The following is a 27,860-nucleotide window of genomic DNA, read 5'->3' as shown; positions in this document are numbered from 1 at the left end:
AAGGCCGCAACTTGCGCTATCTTAGTTATGCAAGTCGGCTGCCCGGGAAAGAGGAAGACATGCTTCGCGCCGCAGCAGAGGTAAACATCGCACTTATCGAGCGGTGCGTAAATAGGCTTCGAACATTAGATCTCGAGGTCCGACGCTAGCTTCGTGGTGCCAAGCGGAACAAGCCCGATCAACGGCTAATAGCTCGACTACAGAACGATAATTTACAGCAGCGATATGTCGGATATATAACTCGACTCCTGTGTTACACTCTTCGGGTTATGGAAAGCGAGGAGGCATACGAGAGCCGGCGACGAGACGAGAGCAGCGACAAGACGGACGACGATTCCGAGGGCAATCGCACTGGTCTAAGTAAGAGTAATTAATCAAATAGCAGTTACGGGAGAGGCGAGACTGTTACAGCGACTAATATAATAAGAGATGCACGAGCTCTGTTCCCGTAGAGAGAGAGGCAACGAGAGCTAGCTATAGCATTTCGTAACTCACTTCGGTCTAGATACAGCGAGGGTGCTTAGCAAGAAGCACTGTTACAATTCTACTAGTCGCTTATCTTCCAGAGGCTCCGCGCCGACCCGCATACGAGTGTTCTTATACACTTTCTCGCCGTTCTCGGCATCGACGAGGAGCTCCGGCGGCTCCGGGAAGCGAACGACTACTCGTATATGCTCGCTAGTATAGTGTATTGCGTGCGTGTGTTAGGCGTCGAGATCGTACTCCTGTTAGGGGAGCGGGATCGGCAAGATAAGGCCGACGACGATCGTTTCCGTAAGGTGCGAGACGAGTATCTCGCGGACAGTTCGTTCAGTCCGATAAGTAAGATACTTAGCTTGTTAGCATATAGCAAGTCTCTCGGAATAAACTATGTTAACGCCGGGTTAACGTTCTAGTCGGAAGATCGGCTTACTCTGTCGTACAAGGGCAATCCGATTGAACTACGTCGCTTCTGCAGCTTCGCGCAGGGCGTCGTATAGGAAGCCGAGGACAAGCTGTAGGAGATTATGCTATTAACGAAGGGCGAGCGGTTCGAGGTGGCGCTTAACTCTCTCCGCGATAATATAACTTTTACAAAGCGTGGACACTCGTTTGTAGATTATCCGGACAACAGGCTACAGACGCATCACAAGTGGCTACTTCGTCGAGTGCTAGATCGGCCGTCCCAGGTAAAGCTATGGTTAAAAGGTAACTAGGTAGTTAAGAACGTCCGCCGGTATTTACGGGAGATCGATTAGTTTCGAGAGCTATTGTTGCTTAGCGTTCATCTCTACAGTAGACAGCCGGCTTAAGGAACCGAGATCACGTCTATACGTCTCCGCAATACAACGTTAGGGGATCGGAACGTCTACATCATCTACGGCCAGGTCGTTATCGTTACTCGATATCACAAGTTGCAATCTTAGCTCGACAAACCAAAGGTCATCCTACGATTCTTACCATAGCGAGTCGGACAGCTTATAGTTATATATCTCGCATATGTCCAGCCGACGCTAGAGTACTTAACACTCGCGGTACTAGGCAACGGCGCGAGTGATTATGTCTAGTCGAACAAGAAGGGTCTATAGGAAACAGAGCGACTAACTCGCATCGTAATCCGCGAGAGTTAACAGCGAATGGGCGTAAGGCTTACAACGCTTAACTACCGGCACGTCGCGATTGCGGTTAGGCGCGAGGTCATTAGTACCGAGTTCGTACGAGGGTATTAAGAGGGAATAGACGAGGGAGTAGAGGACGAGGAGGACGAGGACGAGGATGCACTCGAGATGTCGGCCGGAAGAGGCGGGGAAATAGGCGCCAACCGCTACGGCGTCCCGCTCGATGTAATCCGTCATTTGAGTAACAAGACGGTCAACATGTTTCGTCTGCTTAGTACGAAGTAGCACGGGTTCTTAGGGTTACAGAGCGGGAGTAGGAAGCGGTTACGTCGGAGTAACAGTATTAGCACAGAGGAAGTATCTTAGCGTAAGAGGCCGGCTCTATTTAGCAGTCTGTTCCCCGGCTAGAGTGCGAATAAAGACGGCCGCAGCGGTAAAGGGTGGTCTAACTATTGGAGTTATAGTAGCGGTGCTTCGGGTAGGAATGTCTCGGGCATAGGTTCAGGGTCGGGAGGCAGTGCATTAAGGCCGCTCGCACTGCGACCGAGTCCGTCGAAAACATCGATACCGTATATGCCGGCATTCTCGTCGCCGTCGACATACTATACCGGAACCGGGAGATCCGTCGAGCGAGTGTTGTTCGAGAGCAGAAAGCAAACTACGGCACAGGAAGCGGAGATTCGAAGAGCTATGTCTATAGTTCTCGGCAGTAATAAGGTCGACTATCAGTCCGACTAACAATAAGAGGCGCTTCGGCAGATCGTATACAGTACGGACAGAACACTGTTAGTTGTTGTACTACCGACTAGCGGTAGCAAGAGTCTACTGTTTATAGTGCCGGCTTGTTTGTCCGATCCTAGTACAACAGTTGTTATCGTACCGTATCGGGCGCTTATTAACAATCTAGTCGCTACCGCAAAGAAGGCCGGCATCGATAGCATAGAGTAGCGTCCCGGAGAGGTTAATCCCGCGGCGCTAGTGTTCGTAAGCGCGGATGTAGTGTCGTCTAGGATGTTTATTAGCTATGCTTAGATGTTATTGTAGAAGAGGCTTCTCCGGCGGATCTTCGTCGACGAGAGTTATCTTGTCTTTATATCTAGCAACTGGCGACCGAAGTTAGCACACGTTCGAGAGGTCCGCAGACTAGGATGTCTCGTAATTATGTTAACTACAACGTTACCGGTGCTGCTCGAGGCGGATCTCGAGGAGGCAATAGAAGTGCGATTGTCACAGTATATCCGAGCACCGACTACACGAGCTAGGACACGATACATCGTACACACTGTCCCCGCAGGCAAGACCGTCGCCGAAGCCGTAGCGCTATGCTAGCGTATGCGGAAGCATATCGGACGGAAGAAGGGTATAGTCTACTATTATAGCCGAGAGCAGTACGAGGATCTGGCGCGAGACCTACGATACAACTACTACTACGCCGCATCCGCCGACAACGAGGAGCAATTACAAACGTAGCTCGAACGTGGAGGAGTAATTATAGCTACGTCCGCTCTCGGTACTAGTGTCGACTTCCCCGGAATCGTCTTCGTTATGCATATAGAGCTACTGTACGGGATAATCGACTTCGCGTAGGAGAGTAGGCGCGGTAGTCGTACGGGTAAGGACGTAGACTCCGTTATCGTCGTCGCGGAAGGGTCTACTAAGCGGGTAGCTAGTAACAGCCGTAGTTTCGACGAGGGCGTAATAAGCGAATTTATTACGACGAAGGACTGTCGTAGGCTAGTTATAAGTCGGTATTTCGACGGCACTGAAGTACGGTGTAAGGGATTACTTGCAAGATGTAACTAATGCGGAGAGGGCGTAACAGTAATAGAGCGGGCGTACGTATAGGACGCCGTAGGAAAAGCTCGATTCGAGCGGTCGATAGACTGGCTCGTCGACAGACGTAAGTGCTTAGGGTACTTCGTCGGAGGCAAGGGCCGTGTAGGCAGGCATACGGACGCCGAGGAGACCATCTGCGATGCAGATAGGCTTTACGTAGATAAGTCGGTAGTAGACGAGCTTCGTAAAAGCACTCGATTTGTCGACAAGAGCATACATAGCTGCTTTAAGTACGGGATTAGTTAGAAACTCTACCGGACCGGATAGGATTCGACGTTAGTATATCAGTAGCCAAACGTTCTTAGTAGCATCGTCTACCGTATAGGGGAGGTTAAGCGAGGGTTACAACTACTACGAGAGCTAGGCTACGACGGGGAGTAGGGCGACTAGAAGGATTACGGCCGGTAGCTAGCTAGTCGACATCGCGGGCGGGTATAGAACGAAGCAATAAGCAACGCGATAGTCGTGCTCATCCGCTTCTTAGAGCAGCAGTATAACATAGAGTAGAACGCGGTTTCGAGCGTACAGGAAGAGGTAGAGGACGATGTTTACGGCTCGTTCGATAGAGGCGGTCGACGAGAAGACAGCCCAGCATTGCTAGAGGTATCTTCCAGCCTGGTGTTGGTGCAGAGACGGTGTTATCGCCGGCGTCGCGTAGAGCGGTCGAGGAGAGTAGTCGAGGAGAGCGACGAAGAGAGCGACGAAGAGAGCGACGAAGAGAGCGACGAAGAGAGCGACATTACTACGGGCAGGCGGGTCGAAGAGAGTGTAGGGAGCAGCGACCAGGTGCTCGAGGTGTGGTAGAGGGCGGTACGCACGCTTAAAGAGTAGCAGGGGAAGTGCTTGCTCTATAAGGCAAAGTACAGCATCGACGAGGAACGGCACGGCTTAGACCGGTGTTTCCGAGATATCGGGGCGGTAGAGCATCTGCGGGAGGGCATACAGGACATAGCGAGTATGCGAGCTCCGTCGAGCGAACAGGCACGATGCTAGATCCCGTAGATCCGCTGCGAGAAGGACATCGAGAGGGGTTCCGGATGCCGATAGAGCCGTTTAGCAGTAGAGGTCATAGCGGCGTTGCTATATCGACTCGGCGAGGAAGGAGAGATGGCCAAACTTATCAGCAACGACCCGACGTTTATCCGCTTCCGGGAGGAGGCATCCGAAGACGATCCGCGGGGAGTTCGAGCGCTCGAGAGATATTTTTAGCAGCGGGTCGGTTAGGGAGGGGTAGACGACGGAATCGAGGCGAATCGCTTAATCGAGCTCGTAGAACGCTTAGGGTAGATATTACCACAGGAAAGAGAGGTAGAAGGCCCGAACCCGTCAGGTGTCACCGTCGCCGAAGGTGCAGAAGGGTTTAGGGCAGGAGAAGGAAAGATCGAGGGTTCCCGGACCCGTCAGGTGTCACCGTCGCCGAAGGTGGTTAGGGTTAGGGTTAGGGGTTCATTGTACTTGTTTATATAGGCTAGTCTACCTTTGCACCTGATCTGAACTAAAGCCCCATCCAAGCCCTTGCTCCCGGCTCTTTTGGCCGTCTTTAGAGGGGAGGAAACAGACCCACGCTCCCACGTAAAGCGCCTCGCGATGTACGGCACCGCAGCTACTCCTAGCCTAACTACGTTTTATAGTGTCCTTTTTATTATCTCCCGAGTTAACCAAACCGCCAAAAAGAGAGACTACCGATGGGCTAATCCGCATCCTAACGCATAATATCGCTCCGGCAATCGCTTACCGTCTATCGTACCTTAGGTTTCCAAACCTCCCAGGTGACGGACGAGGTGTGCGTCTCCTCATCCGCCCGAAACTGTAACCCCGTCTCGTTAAGGGGGAACATCCTGCTTTAAGACCGTTCGGTGGAGCTCTGTCCTCCCTCCGTCCGGCGTATCTACTGTCGGAGACATTCGATTCCGATCGAGCTGCTTGCACACTAGTCCACAAGTGCTTCCCGAACGGTTTAGGGAGTGCCGTCTTCCCTTTAGCTAGAATTCCTCCTCCAGCGATCGTCGTCGTCCACTCCTCTCCCCTACTACGCCGTCGCCTTTGCTTTCCTCCAAGCCTCCTACTGCTCTGCAGAGGTACTAGTTTTCTCCCTCCCGCTCCCCGGCTTTAAGAGGAAGCAGCCGCAGATCTAGGGTACACGCCTTACATCCACTGCTAGGCCTTCCGGATAGAGTTGATCGTCCGGTGCGGAGCCAGTCCGGGCCTCGCCAGTCGCCTACGTCTCCCACGTCGCAGCGCAGCCTTTTAACGTCCTACCGATCGGACGCCCACTTTCATCTTAAGGGAAGAGACTCCTTTTCGATAGGGTAAACGCCTAATTTATCCTCAAGGGATGATCTCCGCTTTTACGTCCTAGGTCGACGGAGCCACTTTACGTCCTACTTATCGGACAGAGCCACTTTACGTCCTACTCATCGGACCGAGCTACTTTACGTCCTACCCATCGGACGGAGCCTTTTTACATCCTACTCATCGGACGGAGCCTTTTAACGTCCTACTCATCGGACGGAGCCTTTTAACGTCCTACTTATCGGACGGAGCCTTTTAACGTCCTACCTAGGACAGTGTACACTAGGTCTGTGCCGCCGCTTCCTCCGCTTCCTCCTTCGTAGCTTCCTCCGTCGTAATCTTCGTCGAGATTCGCTCGAGGATCTCGTTAGCTCGCTCCTAGCATCCTGTATTTAGAAGGAAGTCTACCTTAGTAAACTTCGTGTTCGTAGTGCCTATTTTCTTATGCATCTTCTGCTTCGCCCGTCGTTCCTTCCTTAAGAGCTAGCTCGTCCTGTTTTCCTAGTAGCAAGTCTCGTGTCCTCGGATGAATTTGCTTATACAGACGTAGAAACCATAGGTATAGAAGGTTCTACGCCGATACTAGAGGAAGCGCTTCTAGAAGGACCGCAGCGCCTTTAAAAAGTAATCGGCTCCTCGTAAGTCCCGCTTTAGGCAGCTTTCTTCCAGTATAATCCAGGTTAGGCTCCACTTCTTAGCCTCTTCGGCTATATCTTCCTCTCTCTCCTAGCGCAGGAACCGCTAGACAGAACGGCGGTCTTCGCTAAGGCTTCGGTCGCGAGGCTAGGACTCGGGTGTCTTGCGGTACTTCTCGTAGAGCTTATCCTCCGTTAAGCGCCGGAAGAACGCTTTGGGTTTCCAGATTAGTAATCCCAACTTCTGTAGCGGACTTTCTTCCGGAGCGTGCTTCTTTACGACCTAAAAGCTAGTTTTTAGTGCCTTAAATCGCGAGGGTAGGGCGGAGATTCCTAGGAGATTGCGAGTAAAGTAAGGGTTAGAAGCATAACCCGAGATCCACTTCGTTAGCTTCGCAACGTCCTTAGTCGTCTCGTCCTAGAACTTAGGAGAGTCCTCGGCAAACGCCGCGAGGAGAGGCGCGCTATACTCGAACATCGGTGCGAGATACTACTAATAGACTCGTAGGCGATGTATAAAGCCCTAACCGTCCGCGTCGAGGGTTAGGAAGTCGCTTCGTTTCCCGGCCTATTCGAGCCGGCTCTTAAGGTGCCTCCTTAAGTCAATCCCTCGCGCCGTTACGGGAAATCCGAGGTAGGTATATACCTCTCTCCTTAGTACCTCCGTACTAAAGAGGTAGATCGCCTCCTACAAAGACGCCGGAGCTAGATAGGCGCATTTTTTAATGTTTAGGGCGATGCGGTTGGCGGAGGACCAGCACTCGAGGATCTGGATTAGTAGACGCACCTCGTCTAAGTCGCTAGCGAGGAGAACACCATTATCGGCGAAGAACAGCGCGCAAGGAATCGGCGGCGCTGCAGGCATTACGTCGGAAGAGCCGGCTAGGGCGAGTGTCCTAGGTCGATTTAAGTCCTCGAGCAAGCTATCGATAAAGATGTTAAACAGATAGGGCGAGAGGGGTGAGCCCTGCAGAACTCCCCTCGTCCGCGGAAACCACTAAGAAGCCGTACTATCCGAAACGACAAAGGACCAGACGTCGAAAAAGTAGAGGCTCGCAATCAGAGCTAGCATGTTCTCCGGACATCTCCGCCGGCGTAGAACGTCCGCGAGTAGTACATAATCTACAACGTTAAAGGCGGCTTAAAAATCGAGGAACACGGCGTGTGTAATCCGGCTCGATTCGAGGAGGGCGTAGACGACCGCGGTGTTCGTTATAGTAGAGTAGTGACTTCGAAATCCCGCCTGGTTAGGATGCATCCTCGCCTATGTCCTACTATTAAAGCGCTGGAGGAGTAGGCGCTCGAAGACCTTTCGAAACATCGTTACTAGCGAGATCGGACGAACGTTGTTAGCGTCCTTCGCCGGCATTGTACCATCCTCCCGTCGGGTCTTATCCTTAACGACCAGATAGACGACAGTTTCGTTCCAGCTCCGCAGCGTCTTACCATTCCGGAGATAGGAATTATAGAGGGCGGCCAGGATCTGGAGGAAGCTCGTCGTCGCGAGGGTTTTTATTAGACGGATATGTACCCTATCGTTTCCGTAGGCCTTCGTAGCATCCTGGTAGGTAAGCTCCTATATTATCTCGTCGATCGAGAAGGAGAGCAAGGTAGATCGATCGTCGATAGGAAACATCTCCTGTACTAGGAGGGTCGCTGTCGAGACGAATCGACCGGCAAATCCCTCTGTTACCTCGTCGATTGCCGTTATCCCTCTCGCCTTCCCCGCTAGGGTCGGCACCAGCAGTGTATTCTCGTTCGCGCGGCGCTACGCTCTCTTATAGAGACGGACCGTCTCGAGCGTCCCGCCATCGGCGTCCGGATTCGGCTTCGCCATTGCCTTAAGACGCCAGTCCTTCTTCTTCTTACTACGGCGGCGTAGCGGCTTTGGCTTGCGAGCAGCGTTGTTATCATCCTCGGCTCGCTTTCGCTTCAGGTCTATTATCGCCTTTCGAGGCCTGTCGTTCTTCTCTCTACCTCTATCCTTCTTCTCTCCGTCTTGATCCTTCTTCTCTCCGCCTCTATTCTTCTTCTCTCCGCCTCTGTCACTTATATCCTCCGCCTTTCGTCTACCTAGAGGACGATTTCGACGACGCGTAGAGGCGAGTCCTAGCACAGCTTCGCTTACCTGCTGGCAGAGCGACATAATTTCCGCATTCCGCTTGTCCACATCGGCGCTCATATAGTACAGATGCTGTCGATGCCGCGCCCTTCTCTCCTAGCTATAGCAGAGCGCCTGCGCCGTATCGTCGTTGTTCAGCCGGCTTATCGCATAGTGTCGAAGTTGATACGGCACGGCTAATCCACCTAGAGTACCCGTAGTCGGGTCTAGCTAGAGGTAGAGCCAGTAGACATAGTCGGTATTTATCTTCTCCGTCGGTCGCGGTAGAGCTAGCGTCGCATACGGCAGCGTCCGGCGGACAAAGTAGTAGTCAGTCGTCAGTTGTTTCTCGCACATAGCGTCCGCAATCGTAATCAGCTCCTAGATTGGCTTTAGATAGGTCATCGCGGAGTCCTCGATCTATCGCGAGACGACCTTCCGTCTCGGAAGTAGCGACGCCTTCCCGCTCTAGAGAGACATCTTACTAAAGTAGATGTTAATATCTCCGAGAACGACATTGGAGCCGGCAACTGCCTCGAGCGTAGACCGGACCTTATCCGGCTTCCGCTTGGGGGGAAAGTAGACTCCGCTAATTGTTCCCCGGTCCGTCGGCAGGGTTATAGCATCCGTCCTAATGATCTGCGCCTCGCCGGTGAGCCAACTTCGTGCGCGTACCGTCCCTATTACTAGAATCCTATAGCCCAAGCAACCCTTTCTCGGCACTATATCGGGCTTCACTGTGGTCGCAATTACGTAGTAATCCGCTCGGCGCTTCTTATACTCGACGAACTAGGTCTCGACGATAAAGAGGTAGTCGAGGACGTCGTCGTCAATTAGCGCCGCTAGGATCGGCTACCTATCATCCCCCAAGCCCCGGATGTTAATACATCTAATCCTAGCATTCCTCCTAGTCTCGCGACCCGCGAGAGGACTTGCCTCTCCCGGATGCCTCTCGACTCTCTCTCTTAGAGGATGCTCCTTAAGTCTCTCTCTTCGAGCCTGGGCCATCCTCCTGTCCCGCCGGCTCCTCTTCTAGCCCCTGCCGTATCAGCTCGGCTTTGAACTCGTCGAAGATGCTGGTACTCTTCGCCTTCTGCCGCACTACTTGCCTTTTGAATTTGTTATCGGCTTCTTAATAGCGATCGACGAACTCGCGGACCTAATCCGTAGACGATCTCCCGGGAAGGTTTACAAAGCGGGGTTAGAGTGGTTTCCGCTTACGGTCCGCTAAAGGAGAGGTCGGTTTTGTTTATAGCTTCGGCTCCGCAGAGAGAATCCGGAAGGTCTTCGCTTTCGGGGAGGGCGTTACTAGTTCGGCACGCGCGGCTAGGTCCGCGATCTACGGCCTCTACCGTCCCGACGAAGAGAATAGAAAGGGAGTAAGCTCCTTCGCCTTTGCGGGAGAGGGCGTATCCGGAGAGGGCACGAGGGGAGGAGGGACGGATGCTGTAGAAAAGGGCAAGAGAAGGTCGTAGTCCTTACTAGGAAAGAGGTCGTAGGGTCGTACCTTAGGAGGAACACTCTTCCCTCTGCGCTTCTCCTCGACGGAACAGTACGGAAGACTCTTCCTCCGCCGTCTCTCCTCGATCGACTCCGCTTACGCGTTATTCTGGCCAGGCGGTGGGGCTCCGTTCGTAGCGGGTCTCGATTCCTTCTAGTGCTCGCTCGCGCCGTCTTTAGGTCTAGGAGGGTCCGGAGGATCTTTACTCGAGCAATAAGGAGGACCTTCGTCTGAGCGATAAGGAGGACCTTCGCCTAGGGTGTATAGGAGGCGGTCAACCAATCGCTTCGTCTCCTTCGCCGCGCGGATCAGGCAGGCCTCGGCGTATTTCTAAAAGAAGGGTATCCGTACAATAGGCTTCGGTACAGGGTTAACTGGAATCGTAGCAGGGTCGGTCTCCGGGACGAGGACGGTAGGGATCGTTAAGGGGATATCGATCGAAGGCAGCCTAGTTAAAGGGATATTAGTAGGGAGCCTCGTAGAAGGAATGTCCGTAGACGGAATGTCTATGGAAGGAAGATTCGTCGACGGAATCTTCGTCGAAGGGATGCTCGTAGAAGGAAGATCCGTAGAGGGAATATCTAGGAACACGTCCTCCTTACGCCGGATCGTCTTCCTTAACCGACAATCCGCGGACGCCGTCTTGATCGAAGACTCGGACTTAAGTGCTCGCTTCGCCGGCGCGGTTACCGGCTCCTCTAGTCGATCTTCAATCCAGGCAACGAGCTAGGCCGTATCCTTACTATAGTTACGAAGCTGGTCTAGGATCGTTTGCGCTATAAGTATAAGTCTCGACCGGCCGATTTCCGCAGTGACGCTCTTAATCTACGCCTTGATAGTACGCCTTTTGTTCGTACGATACTTCTTGTACTCGAAGGTGCGGTAGTATTGTCCTTCCGTGTCGGGATGTCCGGTCTTGTTCCTTAGGACGCTAAAGTAGTCGATCTCGCCGCCGCACGGGATAATGCCCTTGTAGAGCTCCTAGAGGGCGTCCGCAAAGGCCGTCAGACCTTCCTAGGGCCGTACCGCGCTCGTCGACGGTTTAGATAACATCCGAGGGTTAGAGGGCAGAGAGGGCGACGCCGAGGGTAGAGGGGAGGAGGAAGCTACGAGGAACGTCGAAGGAGAGGTCGGCGAAGTAACGAGTCGGGATCGGTAGTAGGAGGCACTCGAAGGAGAGGGCAACCTAGGTAGAGAGTGCTTACGGATAGTTCGAAGTCTCTACTGTAGAGGAAAACCGAGGCTAAGAGCGTAAACGGATAGTAGCGAGGCTCTAGAGAGGAGGGAACACATCCGGCTCTTATAGGGCCGGGGTGTGGTCGTCCTTCTTATAATTACGAGTAGGGTTAGCCTTACGATCGTCGATAGTTATTGTCGATAGCTATCCTCTTATCTCGCCGTCTACTAGGGTCCACGGCTTAATTAGAATCGTTACACTCGACGAGGTAGTAGTATAAAGGGCTACCCTCCCCTCTGTACTTACTCGTCCTGCTCGTCGTCTCTTCCTCCACTCCTTAGTCCGAGAATGGGCTGTCCCCGGCATCGTTATATCGTCCTCTCTAGGCATCATTACATTGTCCTTATCTCGATGCTATCCCGTCCTACTAGGCCTATGTCCTCTTCATCCTCCCGTCTTCCTCTCCCTTCGCCTAGCTCGTCTCCGGTCTCGTCTGTTGCCTTACCGTCTCGCTTTCGAATCTCCTATGTCTACGTCTTCTCCCTCCTCCTCCTCCGCCCTACTCTCGTTAATCTATTCTCCCTCGTGCCGTTCTCGTGCCCGAGCCGTCCTCTGTAGGCCGTTGAATCTACGTTAGACTCGCTATCCGCGTATTTTTGCTAACGAGGAGCTCGACGACGTAGTGTAGTGCTCTCCTGTCGTAGTAATTCCTGCCTACATTTAGCACTACCCCCTCCTTATCGGGCACCCGGTGGAAAGCGTAACAAAGCTGCACGTAGTAGCGCTAGCGTCGTAGGCTCTTATATCGTGGGACTTCTATGTCCGTAGAGGTTTCTGCGGTGGCTGTTCTTAAGCGTCGAGCAGGAGGTGTAAGCCGCTTACGTGTTCGGCTGCTAGGTCAGCTCTCCGCCTATCCTAGCATTAGGCGAGAAATCCGCCCAGCGGCAAGATAGGCTGGAAATCTACCCATCCCGGCATTAGGCGAGAAATCCGCCCAGCGGCAAGGTGGGCTGGAAATCCGCCCATCCCGGCATTAGGCGAGAAATCCGCCCAGCGGCAAGGTGGGCTAGAAATCCACCCATCCCGGCATTAGGCGAGAAATCCGCCCAGCGGCAAGGTGGGCTGGAAATCCACCTATCCCGGCATTAGGCGAGAAATCCGCCTAGCGGCAAGGTGGGCTGGAAATCCGCCCAAGGTGTGGAAGCCAAAACGGAAATTCCGACACATAGTCTAGCAGCGACACCTTAAGTTTCTCGACCTTTTTTGATACTACAACAACGATCTTAAATTAAATATAGACACATAGAAAGGAACTTCTTATACTAGAGTTACTCTCCGTGTTCTTAGAATCTTTGAAATTAGCTATGTGCGCGAGATACGAGAGGTAAAAGCAGAAAGCTATAATTCTTGGAAGTTTCCGTTTTGCTTTTAGGCGGAGGCCGCCTATCCCGGCATTGGGCGGAAAATCCGCCTAGCGGCAAGGTGGGCTGGAAATCCGCCTATCCCGGCATTGGGCGAGAAATCCGCCCAGCAGCAAGGTAGGCTAGAAATCCACCTATCCCAGCATTAGGCGAGAAATCCGCCTAGCGGCAAGGTGGGCTGGAAATCCGCCCATCCCGGTATTAAGCGAGAAATCCGCCTACACCTATAATCCGTAGCCGGCCTGCCCTAGCATCGTCTATATCGTGAGAAGGGTAGACTTTAGCTATAGCTCCGGAAAGCGATACAATCCGCGTTTAGGCGGAGGAGGTAGAGCAGTTCGCAGTATAGGCTATAGAGGCAATCCTAGCGGAGGGGACGGCGAGGTTGTAGTAGAGAGGGAGGAGTCTTAGCGGGAAGTTCAGTAGTACACCAATTGGTCCCAGCGACCGGACACGGACCCTCCTTAGTTAATTAACTAAGGCGTGGGGCTTAGAGTTTGCGGTCGACTAATTAGAGGAGCCGGACGGGTCTGGAGCAGGGCTCTTTCGACAACTCGCTGGACCTCGTCTCCTTCGCGCTTCCTCTTAACCATCGAAAATCCTTCTTGAGGGTCTGCCGACTAGTCGGGGCGAACAGACGAATTCGAGGCTCGTCGTATACTTTTAGAACCCAACTTCTTAACCTCACGACGGGTTCTTTCGAAACTAATACAAGCTCCGAGTGCGGGTCATGACAAGAAGAATTGTCCGTTTTCAATCTTCGATATCGTAGGGTTAGGGTTAGGGGTTCATTGTACTTGTTTATATAGGCTAGTCTACCTTTGCACCTAATCTGAACTGAAGCCCTATCCAAGCCCTTGCTCCCGGCTCTTTTGGCCGTCTTTAGAGGGGAGGAAACAGACCTACGCTCCCACGTAAAGCGCCTCGCGATGCACGGTACCGCAGCTACTCCAAGCCCAACTACGTTTTACGGTGTCCTTTTTATCATCTCCCGAGTTGACCAAACCGCCAAAAAGAGAGACTACCGATAGGCTAGTCCGCATCCTAACGCATAATATTGCTCCGGCAATCGCTTACCGTCCATCGTACCTTAGGTTTCTAAACCTCCTAGGTGACGGACAAGGTGTGCGTCTCCTCATCCGCCCGAAACTGTAATCCCGTCTCGTTAAGGGGGAACATCCTGCTTTAAGACCGTTCGGTGGAGCTCTGTCCTCCCTCCGTCTGGCGTATCTACTATCGGAGACATTCGATTCTAATCGAGCCGCTTGCACACTAGTCCACAAGTGCTTCCCGAACGGTTTGGGGAGTGCCGTCTTCCCTTCGGCTAGAATTCCTCCTCTAGCGATCGTCGTCGTCCACTCCTCTCCCCTACTACGCCGTCGCCTTCGCTTTCCTCTAAGCCTCCTACTGCTCTGCAGAGGTACTAGTTTTCTTCCTCCCGCTCCCCGGCTTTGAGAGGAAGCAGCCGCAGATCTAGGGTACACGCCTCACATCTACCGCTAGGCCTTCCGGATAGAGTTGATTGTCCGGTGCGGAGCCAGTCCGGGCCTCGCCAGTCGCCTACGTCTCCCACGTCGCAGCGCGGCCTTTTAACGTCCTACCAATCGGACGCCTACTTTTATCTCGAGGGAAGAGACTCCTTTTCGATAGGGTAAACGCCCAATTTATCCTCGAGGGATGATCTCCGCTTTTACGTCCCGGGTCGACGGAGCCACTTTACGTCCTACCTATCGGACGGAGCCACTTTACGTCCTACCCATCGGACGGAGCCACTTTACGTCCTACCCATCGGACGGAGCCACTTTACGTCCTACCCATCGGACGGAGCCTTTTAACGTCCTACTTATCGGACGGAGCTACTTTACGTCCTACTTATCGGACGGAGCCTTTTAACGTCCTACTTATCGGACGGAGCCTTTTAACGTCCTACTTATCGGACGGAGCCTTTTAACATCCTACTTAGGACAGTGTGCACTAGGTCTGTGCCGCCGCTTCCTCCGCTTCCTCCTTTGTAGCTTCCTCCTTTGTAATCTTCGTCGAGATTCGCTCGAGGATCTTGTTAGCTCGCTCCTAGCATCCTGTATTTAGAAGGAAGTCTACCTCGGTAAACTTCGTGTTCGTAGTGCCCATTTTCTTATGCATCTTCTGCTTCGCCCGTCGTTCCTTCCTCGAGAGCTAGCTCGTCCTGTTTTCCTAGTAGCAAGTCTCGTATCCTCGGATGAATTTGCTAGTACAGACGCAGAAACCATAGGTATAGAAGGTTCTACGCCGATACTGGAGGAAGCGCTTCTAGAAGGACCGCGGCGCCTTTAAAAAGTAATCGGCTCCTCGTAAGTCCCGCTTCAGGCGGCTTTCTTCCGGTATAATCCGGGTTAGGCTCCACTTCTTAGCCTCTTTGGCCATATCTTCCTCTCTCTCCTAGCGCAGGAACCGCTAGACAGAACGGCGGTCTTCGCTAAGGCTTCGGTCGCGAGGCCAGGACTCGGGTGTCTTGCGGTACTTCTCGTAGAGCTTGTCCTCCGTCAAGCGCCGGAAGAACGCTTTAGGTTTCCAGATTAGTAATCCCAACTTCCGTAGTAGACTTTCTTCCGGAGCGTGCTTCTTTACGACCTAAAAGCTAGTTTTTAGTGCTTTAAATCGCGAGGGTAGGGCGGAGATTCCTAGGAGATTGCGAGTAAAGTAAGGGTTAGAAGCATAACCCGAGATCCACTTTGTCAGCTTCGCAACGTCCTTAGTCGTCTCGTCCTAGAACTTAGGAGAGTTCTCGGCAAACGCCGCGAGGAGAGGCGCGCCATACTCGAACATCGGTGCGAGATACTACTAATAGACTTGCAGGCGATGCGTAAAGCCCTAACTATCCGCGTCGAGGGTCAGGAAGTCGCTTCGTTTCCCGGCCTATTCGAGCCGGCTCTTAAGGTGCCTCCTTAAGTCAATCCCTCGCGCTGTTACGGGAAATCCGAAGTAGGTATATACCTCTCTCCTCAGTACCTCTACACTAAAGAGGTAGATCGCCTCCTACGAAGACGCTAGAGCTAGATAGGCGCATTTTTTAATGTTTAGGGCGATGCGGTTAGCGGAGGACCAGCGCTCGAGGATCTGGATTAGTACCCGCACCTCGTCCAAGTCGCTAGCGAGGAGAACACTATAATCGGCGAAGAACAGCGCGCGAGGAATTGGCGGCGCCGCGGGCATCACGTCGGAAGAGCCGGCTAGGGCGAGTATCCTAGGTCGATTTAAGTCCTCGAGCAAGCTATCGATAAAGATGTTAAACAGATAGGGCGAGAGGGGTAAGCCCTGTAGAACTCCCCTCGTCCGCGGAAACCACCGAGAAGCCGTATAATCCGAAACGATAAAGGACCAGACGTCGAAAAAGTAGAGGCTCGCAATTAGAGCTAGCATATTCTCCGGACATCTCCGCCGGCGTAGAACGTCCGCGAGCAGTACATAATCTATGATGTTAAAGGCGGCTTAAAAATCGAGGAACACAGCGTATGTAATCCGGCTCGATTCGAGGAGGGCGTGGACGACCGCAGCGTTCGTTATAGTAGAGTGGTAACTTCGAAATCCCGCCTGGTTAGGATGCATCCTCGCCTATGTCCTACTATTAAAGCGCCGGAGGAGTAGGCGCTCGAAGACCTTTCGAAACATCGTTACTAGTAAGATCGGACGAACGTTGTTGGCGTCCTTCGCCGGTATTATACCATCCTCCTGTCGGGTCTTGTCCTTAACGACCAGACAGACGACAGTTTCGTTCTAGCTCCGCAGCGTCTTACTATTCCGGAGATAGGAATTGTAGAGGGCGGCCAGGATCCGGAGGAAGCTCGTCGTCGCGAGGGTTTTCATAAGACAGATATGTACCCTATCGTTTCCGTAGGCCTTCGTAGCATCCTAGTAGGTAAGCTCCTGTATTATCTCGTCGATCGAGAAGGAGAGCGAGGCGGATCGATCGTCGATAGGAAACATCTCCCGTACCAGGAGGGTCGCCGTCGAGACGAATCGATTGGCAAATCCCTCTGTTACCTCGTCGATTGCCGTTATCCCTCTCGCCTTCCCCGCCGGGGTCGGCACTAGTAGTGTGTTCTCGTTCGCGCGGCGCTACGCTCTCTTATAGAGACGGACCGTCTCGAGCGTCCCGCTATCGGCGTCCGGATTCGGCTTCGCCATCGCCTTAAGACGCTAGTCCTTCTTCTTCTTACCACGGCGGCGTAGCGGCTTTGGCTTGCAAGCGGCGTCGTCATTATCTTCGGCTTGCTTTCGCTTCGGGTCTGTTATTGCCTTTCGAGGCCCGTCGTTCTTCTCTCTACCTCTATTCTTCTTCTCTCCCTCTTAATCCTTCTTCTCTCCCTCTCGATCCTTCTTCTCTCCTTCTCGATCCTTCTTCTCTCCCTCTCGATCCTTCTTCTCTCCGCCTCTATCCTTCTTCTCTCCGTCTCGATCCTTCTTCTCTCCGCCTCTATTCTTCTTCTCTCCGCCTCCGTCACTTATATCCTCCGCCTTTCGTCTACCTAGAGGACGATTTCGACGACGCGTAGAGGCGAGTCCTAGCACGGCTTCGCTTACCTACTGGCAGAGCGATACGATTTCCGCATTCTGCTTGTCTACATCGGCGCTCATATAGTATAGATGCCGTCGATGCCGCGCCCTTCTCTCCTAGCCAAAGTAGAGCGCCTGCGCCGTATCGTCGTTGTTCAGCCGGCTTATCGCATAGCGTCGAAGTTGATACGGCACGGCTAATCTACCCGGAGTACCCGTAGTCGGGTCCAGCTGGAGGTAGAGCCAGTAGACATGGTCGGTATTTATCTTCTCCGTCGGTCGCGGTAGAGCTAGCGTCGCATACGGTAGCGTCTGGCGGACAAAGTAGTAGTTAGTCGTCAGTTGTTTCTCGTATACGGCGTCCGTAATCATGATCGGCTCCTAGATCGGCTTCAGATGGGTTATCGCGGAGTCCTCGATCTATCGCGAGACGACCTTCCGTCTCGGAAGCGGCGACGCCTTCCCGCTCTAGAGAGACATCTTACTAAAGCGGACGTTAATATCTCCGAGAACGACATTAGAGCCGGCAACCGCCTCGAGCGTAGACCGGACCTTATCTAGCTTCCGCTTGGGGGAAAGTAGACTCCGCTAATCGTTCCCCAGTCCGTCGGCAGGGTTATGGCATCCGTCCTAATAATCTGCGCCTCGCCAGTGAGCCAACTTCGCGCGCGTACCGTCCCTATTACTAGAATCCTATAGCCCAAGCGACCCTTTCTCGGCACTGTATCGGGCTTTACCATGGTCGCAATTACGCAGTAATCCGCTCGGCGCTTCTTATGCTCGACGAACTAGGTCTCGACGATAAAGAGGTAGTCGAGGACGTCGTCGTTAATTAGCGCCGCTAGGATCGGCCACCTATTATCCCCTAAGCCCCGGATGTTAATACATCCAATCCTAGCATTCCTCCTGGTCTCGCGACCCGCGAGAGGACTCGCCTCCCCCGGATGCCTCTCGACTCTCTCTCTTAGAGGATGCTCCTTAAGTCTCTCTCTTCGAGCCTAGGCTATCCTCCCGTCCCGCCGGCTCCTCTTCTAGCCCCTGCTGTATCAGCTCGGCTTTAAACTCGTCGAAGACGCCGGCACTCTTTGCCTTCTACTACACTACTCGCCTTTTGAATTTGTTATTAGCTTCTCGATAGCGATCGACGAACTCGCGGACCTAATCCGTAGACGATCTCCCGGGAAGGTTTACAGAGCGGGGTTAGAGTGGTTTCCGCTTACAGTCTACTAAAGGAGAGGTTAGTTTCGTTCGTGGCTTCGGCTCCGCAGAGAGAATCTGGAAGGTCTTCGCTTTCGGGGAGGGCGTTACTAGTTCGGTACGCGCGGCTAGGTCCGCGATCTATAGCCTCTACCGTCCCGACGAAGAGAACGGAAAGGGAGTAAGCTCCTTCGCCTTTGCGGGAGAGGGCGTATCCGGAGAGGGCATAAGGGGAGGAGGGACGGATGCCGTAGAAAAGGGTGAGAGAAGGTCGTAGTCCTTACTAGGAAAGAGGTCGTAGGGTCGTACCTCGGGAGGAACACTCTTCCCTCTACGCTTCTCCTCGACGGAACAGTGTAGAAGACTCTTCCTCCGCTGTCTCTCCTCGATCGACTCTACTCGCGCGTCGTTCCGGCTAGGCGGTAGGGCTCCGTTCGTAGTAGGTCTCGATTCCTTCCGGTGCTCGCTCGCACCGTCTTTAGGTCCAGGAGGGTCCGGAGGATCTTCACTCGAGCAATAAGGAGGACCTTCGTCCGAGCGATGAGGAGGACCTTCGCCTAGGGTATATAGGAGGCGGTCAACTAATTGCTTCGTCTCCTTCGCTGCGCGGATCAGGCAGGCCTCGGCGTATTTCTAAAAGAAGGGTATCTGTACGATAGGCTTCAGTATAGGGTCGACTAGAATCGCGGCAGGGTCGGTCTCTAGGACGAGGACGGTAGGGATCGTTGAGGGGATGTCGATCGAAGGCAGCCTAGTTAAAGGGATGTCGGTAGGGAGCCTCGTAGAAGGAATGTCCGTAGAAGGAATGTCCGTGGAAGGAATGTCCGTGGAAGGAATGTCCGTGGAAGGAATGTCCGTAGAAGGAATGTCCGTAGAAGGAAGATTCGTCGACGGAATCTTTGTCGAAGGGATGCTCGTAGAAGGAAGATCCGTGGAGACAATATCTAGGAACACGTCCTCCTTACGCCGGATCGTCTTCCTTAACTAACAATCCGCGGACGCTATCTCGATCGAAGACTCGGACTCGAGTGCTCGCTTCGCCGGCGCGGTTACCGGCTCCTCCAGTCGATCTTCAATCCAGGCAACGAGCTAGGCCGTATCCTTACTACAGTTACGAAGCTAGTCTAGGATCGTTTACGCCACAAGTATAAGTCTCGACCGGCCGATTTCTACAGTGACGCTCTTAATCTACGCCTTGACGGTACGCCTTTTGTTCGTACGACACTTCTTGCACTCGAAGGTGCGGTAGTATCGTCCTTCCGTGTCGGGATGTCCGGTCTTGTTCCTTAGGACGCTAAAGTAGTCGATCTCGCCGCTGCACGGGATAACGCCCTTATAGAGCTCCCAGAGGGCGTCTACAAAGGCCGTCAGACCTTCCTAGGGCCGTACCGCGCTCGTCGACGGTTTGGATAACATCTAAGGGTTAGAGGGCAGAGAGGGCAACGCCGAGGGTAGAGGGGAGGAGGAAGCCACGAGGAACGTCGAGGGAGAGGTCGGCAAAGTAACGAGTCGGGATCGGTAGTAGGAGGCACTCGAAGGAGAGGGTAACCTAGGTAGAGAGTGCTTACGGATAGTTCGAAGTCTCTACCGCAGAGGAAAACCGAGGCTAAGAGCGTAAACAGGTAGTAGCGAGGCTCTAGAGAGGAGGGAACACATCCGGCTCTTATAGGGCCGGGGTGTAGTCGTCCTTCTTACAATTACGAGCAGGGTTAGCCTTACGATCGTCGATAGTTATCGTCGATAGCTATCCTCTTATCTCGCTGTCTACCAGGGTCTACGGCTTAATTAGAATTGTTACACTCGACGAGGTGGTGGTATAAAGGGCTACCCTCCCCTCCGTACTTACTCGTCCTGCTCGTCGTCTCTTCCTCTACTCCCCGGTCTAAGAATAGGCTGTCCCCGGCATTGTTATATTGTCCTCTCTAGGCATCGTTACATCGTCCTTATCTCGATGCTATCCCGTCCTACTAAGCCTATATCCTCTTCATCCTCCCGTCTTCCTCTCCCTTCGCCTAGCTCGTCTCCGGTCTTGTCTGTTGCCTTACCGTCTCGCTTTCGAATCTCCTGTGTCTACGTCTTCTCCCTCCTCCTCCTCCGCCCTACTCTCGTTAATCTGTTCTCCCTCGTGCCGTTCTCATGCCCGAGCCGTCCTCTGTAGGCCGTTAAATCTACGTTAGACTCGCTATCCGCGTATTTTTGCTAACGAGGAGCTCGACGACGTAGTGTAGTGCTCTCCCGTCGTAGTAATTCCTGCCTATATTTAGCACTACCCCCTCCTTATCGGGCACCTGGTAGAAAGCGTAACAAAGCTGCACGTAGTAGCGCTAGCGTCGTAGGCTCTTATATCGTAGGACTTCTATGTCCGTAGAGGTTTCTGCAGTGGCTGTTCTTAAGCGTCGAGCAGGAGGTGTATGCCGCTTACGTGTTCGGCTGCTAGGTTAGCTCTCCGCCTATCCTAGCATTAGGCGAGAAATCCGCCCAGCGGCAAGGTGGGCTGGAAATCTACCTATCCCGGCATTAGGCGAGAAATCCGCCTAGCGGCAAGGTGGGCTAGAAATCCACCTAAGGTGTGGAAGCCAAAACAGAAATTCCGACACATAGTCTAGCAGCGACACCTCAAGTTTCTCGACCTTTTTTAACACTATAATAACGATCTTAAATTAAATATAGACATATAGAAAGGAACTTCTTATACTAGAGTTACTCTCCGTGTTCTCAGAATCTTTGAAATTAGCTATGTACGCGAGATACGAGAGGTAAAAGCAGAAAGCCATAATTCTTAGAAGTTTCTGTTTTGCTTTTAGGCGGAGGCCGCCCATCCCGGCATTAGGCGGAAAATCCGCCTAGCGGCAAGGTAGGCTGGAAATCCACCTATCCCGGCATTAGGCGAGAAATCCGCCCAGCGGCAAGGTAGGCTGGAAATCCGCCCATCCCGGCATTGGGCGAGAAATCCGCCCAGCGGCAAGGTGGGCTGGAAATCCGCCCAGCAGCAAGGTGGGCTGGAAATCCGCCCATCCCAGCATTGGGCGAGAAATCCGCCTAGCGGCAAGGTGGGCTGGAAATCCGCCTATCCCGGCATTAGGCGAGAAATCCGCCCAGCGGCAAGGTAGGCTGGAAATCCGCCCATCCCGGCATTAGGCGAGAAATCCGCCTAGCGGCAAGGTGGGCTGGAAATCCGCCCAGCAGCAAGGTAGGCTGGAAATCCGCCTATCCTAGCATTGGGCGAGAAATCCGCCTAGCGGCAAGGTGGGCTGGAAATCCGCCTATCCCAGCATTGGGCGAGAAATCCGCCCAGCGGCAAGGTGGGCTGGAAATCCGCCTATCCCGGCATTAGGCGAGAAATCCGCCCACACCCGTAATCCGTAGCCGGCCTGCCCTAGCATCGTCTATATCGTGAGAAGGGTAGACTTCAGCTATGGCTCCGGAAAGCGATACAATCCGCGTTTAGGCGGAGGAGGTAGAGCAGTTCGCAGTGCAGGCCATAGAGGCAATCCCAGCGGAGGAGACGGCAAGGTTGTAGTAGAGAGGGAGGAGTCTCAGCGGGAAGTTCAGCGGTGCGCCAATTGGTCCCAGCGACCGGACACAGACCCTCCTTGGTTAATTAACTAAGGCGTGGGGCTTAGAGTTTGCGGTCGACTAATTAGAGGAGCCGGACGGGTCTGGAGCAGGGCTCTTTTGACAACTCGCTGGACCTCGTCTCCTTCGCGCTTCCTCTTAACCATCGAAAATCCTTCTTAAGGGTCTGCCGACTAGTCGGGGCGAACAGACGAATTCGAGGCTCGTCGTATACTTTTAGAACCCAACTTCTTAACCTTACGACGGGTTCTTTCGAAACTAATACAAGCTCCGAGTGCGGGTCATGATAAGAAGAATTGTCTGTTTTCAATCTTCGATATCGTATATATTAGATCTTCATTCGCCCGCTAGCAGATTTGGATTGCACGAAATCTACGTCGGAGTCTAGGAGATGGAGGAGTTCGGAGCGGAGGAGACGGCGAGGTCGTAGCAGAGAGGGAGGAGTCCAGGTAGGAAAGTTCAGCAGTGCGCTTCTATGTCTACGTGACCAGGCACGGACCTACCTTGGTTAATTAACCAAGACGTAGGGCTCAGAGTTTGCGGCCAGCCAATAGGCAGGGGAGGACGTAGCGGCCCTCCCGTCGCGGCCGATTCGTCTACGCGACCGGATACGGACCCACCTTGGTCAATTGACCAAGACGTAGGGCTCAGAGTTTGCAGTCGACGAATCAGAGGAGCCGGACAGGTCTGGATCGAATCTATACTTGGATAACTCGCTGGACCTCATCTCCTCCGCGCTTCCTCTTAACCATCCTCTTCCGCGGCAGTACTATATCTTGCTCGGGTGTTGTTAGTTGTAGTCGAAACCCGAAAATCCTTCGTAAAGGGTCTGCTGGCAAGTCGGGGCAGCAAGACGAATCCGACGCTCGTCGCATACTTGGAAAACCTCACTTCTGAACCTTGTAACGGTTTCTTTCGCAACAAAGACGGGCTCCGAGACCGGGCAATTACAAGAAGAACTGTCTATTAAAAATCTTCCATGTCGTATCTATAAGAGCTTGTTTTACCCTCGAGCAGACTCGGATTTAACGAAATCCGCGTCGAGGCGGACGAGACGGAGGAGTTCGCCGTGCAGGAGATAGAGGCAATTACCGCGGAGGAGGTCGTAGAAGGGAGGGAGGAGTCCGGGTAGGACAGTTTAGCAGTGCGCTTCTGGGCCTACGTGACCAGGCACGGACCCACCTTGGTTAATTAACCAAGACGTGGGGCTCAGAGTTTGCGGCCGACGAATCAGAGGAGCCGGACCGGTCCGGATCAAATCTATACTTAGATAACTCGCTGGACCTCATCTCCTCCGCGCTTCCTCTCAACCATCCTGTCCCTCCGTAGCCCTTCCGCCTACGTCCTCGTCGTTCAGAAAGGTCGAAAACGACGAACCCCAGTCGACGTCGGTCACCGCATCGCTGGGCTGCGACAGGACACTCGGATCGCACGTCCGCGGCCCGCCGTCCTCGCTGCCCGAGAATTCAAACTGCTGCGTCGGCGACAGCTCGCGATACCTACGCATCTCGAGCCGCAGGTTCGCCACGTATAGTTTCGCGGCAGTTCGCGCGCGGTTGTAGTACCTCTACCTCTAGAGTCGCTCGGCCGTCGGCGCAATCTCCGGCCGCACTCAACGGATGAGATAGACCCAGGCGACAAAAACGGGAAGCGGGATAGTGTGCTGGATGTAGGACAGATCCCTCCCGAGGTCGATAAGGAGCAGGGCGTTAAGGTTTAGAACCCTTACGAACCTCCTCTAGCGCCTCCCTACCTTAATCGTACGCTCAAAGGCGTTCCATTCCGTCCCCAGGCCCTCCTATACTACGTCCTCTTTCGTAAAGCTAGCAGGGAGTCTGTTAGTCCAGTCCGGACGCATCTCCCGGAAGAGGGCCCCCCTCGCGGAGGGCATTTTGTCCGGAAGTACTGTCGCCGTCGTCTGCGACGATCCTCGCGGCGGGAGCTTCTTGTAGAGGTCCAGCTAGTCCGCTAGGCGCACTGTCGCGCGGCGAAACTCAAAGTTCGACCGCCAGATCCCCACCTCGCAATCTACGGCCGTACAGTACTCCCGATATGCCGCGGCGACCACCTCCCGCCTCTCCTCCTGCCTCTCGTCCTCGACGAACGCTGTCTCCCCCTCGTCCCTATCCCGCCGGCATAGGTCTCGACTCTGTTGCAAAAAGCCTCGCCACTCGTCGATCACGGTCGTTCCTATAGTCCTACGAGCGATAGCGAGGCATTTCTCGAAGTGCTTCTAGAGACCTAGGTCGACCTCCTGTGTTTTCCGTAGGCTTTGCGCGCTCACGTAATAGTCCTCGGCGCTGCCGGCGTTGTCGGCGACGTCCTAAACAAAGTCATACCAGAGGCGGTAATCCGGGTAGGTAGGGGAAATGCCTCCTACTCCCTCTACACTAGACACGGCGCCCGCCGCCGCAGGATGCTAGCGGAGCTGTAGGAGGCCCTCTGCACATTAGGCCTTAGCGCCGGCTTCGGATAGTTAGTAGCGGACGGTATAGGGCGGAGGGTTTCAACATACTATAGGGCGGCTAGCGAGTATCTTCCTAAGAATCCGGCGTCCCTCTAGTGCTTATAGGAGGATCTAGTCCTCCTCCATCGCTTCTAGGAGGGTCTGGTCTTTCCCTAGTGTTCTCCGGAACATCCGACGTCCCTCTAGTGCTTATAGGAGGATCTGGTCCTCCTCTATTGCTTCTAGGAGGGTCTGGTCTTTCCCTAGTGTTCTCCGGAACATCCGACGTCCCTCCAGTGCTTATAGGAGGATCTAGTCCTCCTCTATCGCTTCTAGGAGGGTCTGGTCTTTCCCTAGTATTCTCCGGAACATCCGACGTCCCTCTAGTACTTCCGGGAGGATCTAGCCCTCCTCTATCGCCTCTAGGAGGGTCTAACCCTGCTCTGTCGCTTCCAGGTGGGTCTAGCCCTCCTCTAGCGTTCTCGGGAGGATCTAATCCTTCTCTGTCGCTTCTAGGTAGGTCTGGCCCTCCTCTAGCGTTCTCGGGAGGATCTGACCCTTCTCTATCGCTTCTAGGTAGGTCTGGCCCTCCTCTAGCGTTCTCCAGTCCGCTATTCCCCTCCGGATCCGCAGGGTCCTGCTCTCTCGCTTCCGCTGCTGCTCCCGGTTCTCGACCTGTTATCTCGTCTACAGTCTTACGGGAAATGGTCGATCTTAGGGTCCCCTTGCCAGACTTGCGCTTCTGTAGTAGTAGGTCCTTTAGTACCTTAAGCTGCATCGGCCTCTGCTTCAGATACCTTTTTAGGCGACAGAATAAGGAGGCGGCCCTTACCTTGGCGACCACGATCTCCTCGGGCTCCCTGTTGCCGTCGTCGCTGCCGTTGTCGACGGCGTCTTCGTCGGCGTCGCTTTCTACTACCTGCCGCGGCGAAATAGGCTTCCGACGCTTCTTTAACAGCTGCTCGTCTTCTAGCTCGTTTTCTTCCCTATCGCTCTCCGCCGGCTGGTCTTCCTCTACCCCGTCTTCCATAGTAGGTTTGGAGTACTTCTCTCGACGAAGAGAGCGTCGAAGGGGTAACGTCGCTAGGCAGCTCCGTGCGCGGCAGTCGTCCCGCTTTCGCTTTCTTCCCGACGTAGGAGCTGTCTCCTTACTACCCGCTCTGCCTAGTGCCGGCTGCGTAGAGGAGGGATACTCCGTATACGCTAGCGGAGGCGAGGAGGTCGCGCGTAGGCGTTGTTGTCCCCGCCTTTCCGCTCCTACTGCCGACGAGATCTGTCGGCAGGCCTTCTCTTCGAAATATCGCGATATGCGCTAGCGGACCTCCTTGTTTACACGAGTCTCTATCTCTTTCTCCGTATGCGGCCTTAGTTGCTCCTTAGCCTGAGCCTCGGAGACGGCAAACGGTTCCCGAAGGCGTTAGGATCCTCGAGAGAGACAGCAGACCTCGCGGCGGTCCTGGGCCTCGTTAGCGCGAACGATAACGAAGTCGTTCGCATCGCCGGCTCGCTGTTCGGTCGCCTAGAAGAGCGCGTCCAGGATGTCTAAGGGAATTCGCACTACTCTATCTACTTCGTCGAGCATCGTTAGCAAGCAGGCGGTTAGGAAGGTTATAGGAGGAGGCGACTGCGACAGATAGGACTACGGAGAATTCGATTAGGGAGGAGGCGATTGCGGTAGATGCGACTGCGCTACGATTGCAACAGATGCGACCGCGGAGGATTCGAGGAGGAAGGAGGCGATTGCGCTGGATGCGACTGCGCTACAATTGCGACAGATGCGACTACGGAGGATTCGAGGAGGAAGGAGGCGATCGCGCTAGATGCGACTACGCTACGATTGCGACAGATGCGACTATAGAGGATTCGAGGAGGGAGGAGGCGATCGCGCTAGATGCGACTACGCTGCGATTGCGATAACAAAGGCTCTTCGGAGGATCGGGTTAATTAAGGCGGCTACAATGCGAGAGAAGAGGTAAGGAGGAAGAAGGCTATAGGGAGGAGAATTGCGATTCGGTTCGTAACTCGTTAGAAACAGAATAGTTACGGAGAAGAGAACTCTAAGGAGGAAGATTACGAAGAGGAGGAGAGAGTGCACGGCACAGGCAACGACAGCGTAAACTCGTAGGGATTATCCCTCTCCGCTGGGTTCGGCAGAAACCCTAAGCTAGGCCTAGGGTAGGGTAACAAAGCCTAACCGGACACGGTTCCTGGAGGTGCCTTAGTTCTCTTAGGCACGGATAACCCTCCGTGCTGTCTAGCCCTCTACTTCGAAAGCTATGCCCCTAGCGGCGAGAACCGCTGTAGAGAACTATCCGCGAGAGTAAGGACTTTTAAGCCGCCCTCTCCGAGCATACGAAAGAGCGAGGGACGCCAAACCCCGAATACGAGAGGCCTGGGCCCAGCGCGATGCCGTAGCCGGACAAGGAATAGTCGAGGAGGACCTCAAGCGTTCGTAACAACACTTAAGCGAAGACTCGGGTTACATGCTACCGCCCTCAAGTAGGCGTGCGTAAGTAATCTCGAATATAATCCGTCTTACTTCTACTGTTTGAATTTGACAGCGCTAACACATGCCATTCGCGATGGCGGCCATTACGGGTATTAAGGTGCAGGCGCGGTCAAAAGTTAATAGCTGGAACATCCTTAGTCGCACCTTAAAGCTTCTAGACCACACTTTATTAACTACCTTACGAAGCAACGTTTTACCGGCAAGTTGCGCGCATTCCTTTTTACCTCTACGGATATTCGTTTTGCAGATATCTTGGTCTGCTATTTCTTCTTTGCTTCGGCAGATTATTACACTGCGTGCACGGCTTGCAAGGTGAATAGTTAGTGCATTCACTCTTGGACTTCACTTGCAGCTCTAGCACTCGCATTGTGCAATTTGGCACACTTACCGCGGACGGACTACTTCGAGCAACGAAAAGAACATAGCGCCTTTGTAGCGAGACAGCGGCATTCTTAACCCTATTACTACCTCGCACACGACGGCATTAAGTAGCACGGCAACTATAAAGAGACGGATCAGCGGCGACACGATTGTCATTAAGGATGACGAGGACAACATTGTGGTAGGACCTACTTCGAGGCCTTCTAAGAAGCCGCGGCTTCAGAATAGACAATTGCAAATAGACATTTTGCGCGCTGGAGCTTCCCTAAGCAATGCGATTGTAATCAGTCCTACGGCTTCTAAGTAGGACCGAGGCGAGTCGAAACAACAAGAAGAAGATGGAGTGCAGAGAGCGGTTTAGTATAAGATAGAATCGGGCGAGGAGCAGACAAGCCAAACGGTCGGAGATCGGGAAGTTAAGGACCAGGGCCTACTGCGCACGCCTAGACAACGAAGGCTTAGGACTGCACTTACTCCTCCAGCGACCGAAACAGAACTAGGGGACGAGCCTACTACTAGAGCAGAGCCTGGGGCCACAGCTCGTTCCGGGAAACGACGGCAGCTTCGCTACTTAAGCTACATCTCTATTGTAGGACTAGCATTTCCGAGAAGCGCTTACCACGGATACAAACCTCCTTTGCAACCTGTAAACAAGGT

Source organism: Zymoseptoria tritici, chromosome 16 (genome assembly GCF_000219625.1).
Source record: "Zymoseptoria tritici IPO323 chromosome 16, whole genome shotgun sequence".
NCBI lineage: Eukaryota > Fungi > Ascomycota > Dothideomycetes > Mycosphaerellales > Mycosphaerellaceae > Zymoseptoria > Zymoseptoria tritici.
This window is presented reverse-complemented; position numbering follows the sequence as displayed.